At 43.3% G+C, this 7,408-nt stretch overlaps 1 non-coding gene across 1 annotated transcript; it reads left to right on the top strand.

Annotated features, from left to right (window-relative positions):
• Positions 1–2,805: 2,805 nt before the first annotated feature.
• Positions 2,806–2,912, top strand: Gm22246. Its single transcript, XR_003950379.1, has one exon. It is a non-coding gene; the product is annotated as a U6 spliceosomal RNA (small nuclear RNA).
• Positions 2,913–7,408: the final 4,496 nt, after the last annotated feature.

Here is a 7,408-nt window from a genome sequence, read left to right on the forward strand (position 1 = left end):
GGGAGTGCTGCGTTCTGATGATGGTGAGTGGTCTTGATTTCTGTTAGTAGGATTCTTACATTTGCCTTTCGCCATCTGGTAATCTCTGAAGCTAGCTGTTTTAGTTGTCACTGTTAAGAGCTTGTTCTTCAGGTGACTCTGTTAGCCTCTATGAGCAGACCTGGAGGGTAGCACTCTCCTTAGTTTCAGTGGGCAGAGTATTCTCTGCAGGCAAGCTCTCTTCTTGCAAGGCAGGTACCCAGATATCTGGTGTTCGAACCAGACTCCTGGCAGAAGTTGTGTTCCACTCACTAGAGGTCTTAGGATCACGTGTGGAATCCTGTGTGGGCCCTTGCGGGTGTCAGGCGACTCAGCTGGCAAGGTAGCCCGGGGCTCGAGTGGAGTGGAAGGGGTTTGTGCCCCAGATCAAGCCCGGGTAGCCTGCTTCCCTATGTACTGCAGTCTCAAGTTCCGCGCGATTGGATTGGGGCAGGCGCTGTGTTGCACTCATCAGAGGTCTCAGGGTCCCGTGGGGAGTCCCGTGTGGGCCCTTGCGGGTGTTGGGCAAGACTCTGCTGGCATGGAAGCCCGGGGCTCGAGTCTCGAGTCGAGCGGAAGGGACTTGTGCCCCAGATCAGGCCCGGGTAGCCTGCTTCCCTATGTACTGCAGTCTCAAGTTCCGCGCGATTGGATTGGGGCAGGCGCTGTGTTCCACTCACCGGAGGTCTTAGGGTCCCGTGGGGAGTCCTGTGTGGGCCCTTGCGGGTGTTGGGCAAGACTCTGCTGGCAAGGTAGCCCGGGGCTCGAGTCTCGAGTCGAGCGGAAGGGACTTGTGCCCCAGATCAGGCCCGGGTAGCCTGCTTCCCTATGTACCGCAGTCTCAAGTTCCGAGCGATTGGATTGGGGCAGGCGCTGTGTTCCACTCACCAGAGGTCTTAGGATCCCGTGGGGAGTCCCGTGTGGGCCCTTGCGGGTGTTGGGCAAGACTCTGCTGGCAAGGAAGCCCGGGGCTCGAGTCGAGCGGAAGGGACCTGTGCCCCAGATCAGGCCCGGGTAGCCTGCTTCCCTATGTACTGCAGTCTCAAGTTCCGCGCGATTGGATTGGGGCAGGCGCTGTGTTCCACTCACCAGAGGTCTTAGGGTCCTGTGGGGAGTCCCGTGTGGGCCCTTGCGGGTGTTGGGCAAGACTCTGCTGGCAAGGAAGCCCGGGGCTCGAGTCGATTTTTTTTTTTTTTTTTGAAACATGCTTTCTATGGGGCTGCAGTTTGAAAGTGAAGATTCATGAAGATGTTCTCACACAATATAATGCAATCAATCAAGTTAACAATTAGGAAATTTTTCAGCTGATTTAAATATTAAGAAAGAAGCATGGAAAAGCATTTCCTTACTCCTTGCATTTCACAGGAAAAGTACTCTGTATTAGAAAATAAGTGCTAAAATTAAGCTGTGTGATGAAAGGAGACTTCTTTCTTGCCTTTAGATGGGTAACTCTAATTTCTATCTCAGTCAAGAAATTTACTGGTCTCAGAAACACATTTTATGAGGATGTGGTTTGATTGCTAAAAGTGCATAAACTTGGGACTTACATCATTGAAAGGAAACACCACCAGGATCCATGTTCTTTTCCATTTTTCTTGGAAAACTCACCTTTGTTAAAATGTCCTAGGACAATTTATGATGGGTGAATCCATTTCCTATAAGTATGTCTTCCAGGACTGCACATATTACAGAGGGATAGCTTTAATATGTCATTTATGATTGTCTGGAATACTTAATCTTTCTTTCATTGCTCCCTTTTCTTTACTGGGCATCAAATCTTCTGGCCAGTATACAAACTCTGACTGAAGCCATCTTCAATGCCTAGTATGTGCATATGAAAACCCATGCATTGGTGTCTTCACATTGCTTCAGAAGGCTTGGCTTCACAGAGTCTCTTTAAAACATTTGGCTTACTCAGCCTCTACAAACGAGGACGGCAACTCTTATGTCTGCCCCAGCTGTGTTTCTCATTTGAGCCCTGAACTCCAGGAAGCACATGAACTCACAAAGCTTCCAAGATACATATCCGCAAACTTGGGATTTGAGTTACCATGGAACAGTGTCTAGAAAAATCCCTTTGGATTTTTTACATCTTCCAGTATCAAGGGGAAAAAAATGAGAACACACAACCATTAAACAAATTAGCCTAAAATATGTTTATAGGCTATGAAGTCTTCACACATCTGGAAAAGGAGTGAAAGATGAAGTGTGTTGGGAAAGGAAAATAGTAATAGAGTAATTCAAGAAAAGGAACTACATGGACACAATGTCATTAGCAGATAACTGATATTTTCATTTCATTTCATCTCATTTCATTTTCATTTTGTAGAAATTAAGAGCAGAGGCCTTTACCATAGAAGGACTCTAGCCAAGACAGAGGTTCTGCCTAGTTTCAGCACAGTGTCCAGTTCCCTCTCACTCTAGGAATATATTCACGTCCCAAAATAGCTCCACTTCAGGCAATAGTATGGCCAAACTCAAATAACCACAGAATGTTGCAAGATAGCTTCTTCCTTTGGGCAAAGTGTACTAGTACCAGAGCTTTGAATGCTCCTAGCCAGTTGGCTTCAGTTTTGTGAATGTCAGCTGTTCCTTTAATGAAATTCCACAACTAAAATTTGCTGATGGGAGGTGTGTGGGATTCAGTAGAACTGTGAGTTTGAGACTCAAAATGTCTACATTTAAAGTCTAGCATCAAGGGCTAATTATCTAATATATATATATAAATCACAAGTAAGACTCAAAGAAAAAAAAACACCTCCAAACCCAATTAAAAATGGTTACAGAGTGCTCGCTTCGGCAGCACATATACTAAAATTGGAACGATACAGAGAAGATTAGCATGGCCCCTGCGCAAGGATGACACGCAAATTCGTGAAGCGTTCCATATTTTTGTGGATGCTCACAGTCAGCTAATGGATGGATCACAGGGCTCCCAATGGAGGAGCTAGAGAAAGTACCCAAGGAGCTAAAGGTATCTGCAACCCTATAGGTGGAACAACATTATGAACTAACCAGTACCCCGGAGCTCTTGACTCTAGCTGCATATGTATCAAAAGATGGCCTAGTCGGCCATCACTGGAAAGTGAGGCCCATTGGACATGCAAACTTTATATGCCCCAGTACAGGGGAACGCCAGGGCCAAAAAGGAGGAGTGGGTGGGTAGGGGAGTGGGGGTGGGTGGGTATGGGGGACTTTTGGTATAGCATTGGAAATGTAAATGAGCTAAATACCTAATAAAAATGGAAAAAATGGAAAAAAAAAGGGTTACAGAGATAAACAGAGAATTTCCAACAGTGGAATCTCAAATGCCCTAGAAGCACTTAAAGAAATGTTCAACATCCTTAGTCATCAGGAAATTGCAAATCAAAATGACCCTGAGATTCCACTTTACACCAATCAGAATGTCTAAAATAAAAATTTAAAGTGACAGCAGATGCTGGACAGGATGTAGGAAAAGCAGAACACTCCACTATTACTAGTGGGATGGAAACTTTTACAACCACTCTGGAAATCAATCTGGAAGTTCCTCAGAAAATTGAAAGTAGTTCTAACTGAAGAACCAGCTATGCCACTCTTGGGCATATACCCAAAAGATACTCCACCATACACAAGGAAATGTGCTCCATGTTCATAGCAGCCTTATTTGTAATAGCTAGAAACTAGAAGCAACCTAGTTGTCCCTCATTAATTTACATAATGAAACAATATTCAGCTATTAAAAATAAGAACATCATGAATTTCCAAGGCAAATAGATGGAAATAGATAATATCATCCTGAGTGAGCTAACCCAGCCCCCAAAGGACATGCATGGTATTTATTCATAAGTGGATATTAGCAAAAGGTACAGGATACTCTTGGTACACCCTACAGGACCTAAGAAGTTAAACAAAAAGGAAGGCCCAAGTGAGGATGCTTCAATCCCACTTAGAAAAAGGAATAAAATAATCAAGAGAGTCAGAGGGAGGGAGGGCACTGGGTGAGAGAGGTGATGGGGAGAAGAAAGCGAAGGGCAGGATCAGGTACTGGGGGAGACATGATAAAAGCTTGTAGAACAAGGAGAATGAGTGGAAATATGAAGCAGCAGGGGTAGGGGACTTCTAGAAACTCCCAGATACCTGGGGTAGAGGAAGGTCTCAGGACACAGTGTGGGTAACCATATCCAAAATGGAGATATAGAACCTGAATCAATTACCTCCTTTAGTCAGACAGGACCCCAGTAGAGGGAAGTGGAAACCAAACTACCTATAAAACTTTGGACCCAAAGTTGCTCCTGTGTAAAAGAAATGCAGGGACAAAAATAGAACAGAGACTGAAAGAAAGGCCATCCATTGACAGGACTAACATGGGATCCATCTCTTGGATGGGCACCAATCCAATCACTGACACAATTACTGGTGCTACATTGTGCTTGCAAACAGGAGCCTAGCATGGCTGCCCTATCAGAGGCTCTACCAGCAGTCAACAGATACAGACAAGCATTTGACCTAGGTCGGGGACTCCTATGGAAAAGTTAGGGGAACAATTGAAGAAACTGAAGGGGATAGAAAGATCAACAATCTCAACTAACCTTGACCTCTAGGATCTCCCAGAGACTGCATCACCAACCAAAGAGTATATACAGACTGGTCTGAGGCTCTTGGTCCATATGTGGCAGAGAGCTGCATTGTCTGGCCTCAGTGGTAGAGAACATATATACTGCTGTAGAGCCTTGATATCCCAGGGTAGGAGGATACCAGAGGGATCATCCTCTCAGGTTAAGGGGAGAAGGTATGTGGGGAGGACCTCTGCATGGGGAATTAGTAGGGGACAACAATTAAGATGTAAATACACAATTAATAATAAAAGAATAAATCTGAGCATCAAATTGTATTTGTTCATTTCCTTTACCTGCCTGGACCGCAGTTTCCTCTACTGTGGGATAGAATGACAGTGCTGTAGCATCATAAGGTTACAAGAGAATGTTTATTAATGTGTGTAGTGTTTGCTCTCCTTTTCATTACCTCCTTGTAAAAAAAAAAAGATATTTTCTTTATTTACATTTCAAGTGTTATTCCCTTACCTGGTTTCCTCTCCCAGAAACCCCCTATCCCATCCCCCCTGCCCCTGCTTCTATGAGGGCGTTCCTACACCACCCACCCATCCACTCCTACTTCCCTGCCCTCGATTTCCCTACACCGGGCATCTATCAAGCCTTCATAGGACCAAGGATCTCTCCTCCCATTGATGTCTGACAATGACGTCCTCTGCTACATATGCAGCTGGAGCCATGTATATTCCTTGGTTGATGGCTTAGTCCCTGGGAGCTTCTAGGGTGTCTAGTAGGTTGATATTGTTGTTCTTCCTATGGGGTTGCAAATCCCTTGAAGTCCATCAATCCTTTCTGTAACTCCTCTATTGAGGATCCCATGCTCAGTCCAATGTTTGGCTGCTAACATCCACCTCTGTATTTGTAAGCCTCTGGCAGGTTCTCGTAGGGGACAGTCATATCAGGAACCTGTCAGTATGCACTTCTTGGCATCCACAACAGTGTCTGGGTTTGGTGACTGTATATGGGATGAATCCCCAGGTGGGACAGTCTCTGAATGGCCTTTCCCTCAGTCTCTGCTCTACACTTTATCTCCATATTTGCTTCTGTGAGTATTTTCTTCCCTTTCTAAGAAGGACCGAAACACACTACTATTTTATCTATATCCATCAAGTCTCTATCCCTCTCCTTGACCCTCTAGAAGTGACTTATGACCTAAAAATAAGATTTTTATATTTCCTCTTGTTTAAGATGAAGTGTATGTTCAGTGTAAGTTCTACTGGCATCGTCATTGGGTATCATTCAGTCCTATTCTTGAACCAACCAGAAGTAATGTCTTTCTAACTCAGCCTTATGCTGCTTAGGGGGTTGTCTATAAAGGGCCTTGATGGGATGTGGGAGCTGTATGGAAATGCATTAAAGCTGGCCTGTGATATGGTAACACACTCAATAAACTCACTGGAATTGTTGAATTTGTACACTTACAATGTGTGAATTTTATGGAAGTTAAATTATACCTCAATGTCAATATATAAACGTGAAAATGGTTGTTTTTAAAAGTTCTCAATGCATCCTTTAGGAGGTATGGAGGTATAATGAGCCTCCATGGAAAAAAGGCTAGAAGTAAGTATTATAATTTGCTCCTTCTTTCTGAATTTGTTTTCAAATTCTGTCCCCTCCTTCTCCCTCCTCCCTCCTTCCCTCCTTCTTCCTCACCCTCTCCATCTCTCTCTCCCTCTCTTCCTTTATGACTCATGTACTTATCTTAGAAATAGTATCACCATTCCCTAGCTAAAACTCAGGGCTTAGGACATCAGCAGGTACACATGACAGCCATGCTCAGATATTTTCTGGACTAAAGGACACTGAGAATGAAGAATAATACTGGAAGGAGATTTGAGAAATATAAAATTCATCAAGAGTATTTAAACACCAGTGCCAAGAGAAACAACAGGAATTGTAAATTGATCAAAAGAACTAGCATTTTTTTTTTGCTTTTTAATGACAAGACAAAACAAGGTCTTGCTAATGCCAATCATTCAATAAAAATGTCTTAGTAAAGGAAGCCACTATTACCAGCAGCAAAGGCAGTTTTAGCAGAATCATTACTTTTTAAAGAGCAGAACTCACATGATTATAAATAGACATGGTTCACTAGCTTTGTTGGAGGTGGGGGAAACAGAGGAAAATGAAGGGAAGGAAAAAAATAAATCATCGCTTTTAATAAATGTCATCAGAATGTTCTTATTCCCATTACATGAAGAGCAGTACTTCAAATGCCAGTTTTAAGGTACAGTTTCAACAAATCCGTACTTCATCCAGCATCACAATTTGGATTTGGGTAAATTGTAATATGTTCAAAAGACAGGCAATCATATTTACATATGTGCTAACATGGTGAGGAGCTGTATTTTAGCAGTCACAGTAACGCAGATGGGAACCCGGATATTCTACATAGGACCACAGGGTATTTGATGTTACTTATACAAAAACTCTATTCCTGCTTGGGAAATAGCAACAGACAAGAGATAAGTTTTATTTTAATGAATGAGTGAATTCATTCATCTTTAAGACTTTTGTTTTATTTTAAAATAAAATGCTAATCTATGTAAGTTACTATAAGTGGCTTCTTCAAAACTTTTATCTACTTAAGACATATGGTGCTCCATATTGCCTAGGCATAGTGTTTTAAAGGAGTTGAAAGGTGGCTTGGGTTCACTGTGAGTCTCCTGAGAGGGCAGGACAGGAATGCAGGCATATAGGGGCTGCCTGATGAAGACTCACGAGGCTGCACATTCATTGCCTCTGCTGTGTTAAAAGCCCCTCTAAAGCAGGTCTTTCTCTCCCCTAGAGGAAAATCA

Source organism: Mus musculus, chromosome 12 (assembly GCF_000001635.26).
Source record: "Mus musculus strain C57BL/6J chromosome 12, GRCm38.p6 C57BL/6J".
Lineage (NCBI taxonomy): Eukaryota > Metazoa > Chordata > Mammalia > Rodentia > Muridae > Mus > Mus musculus.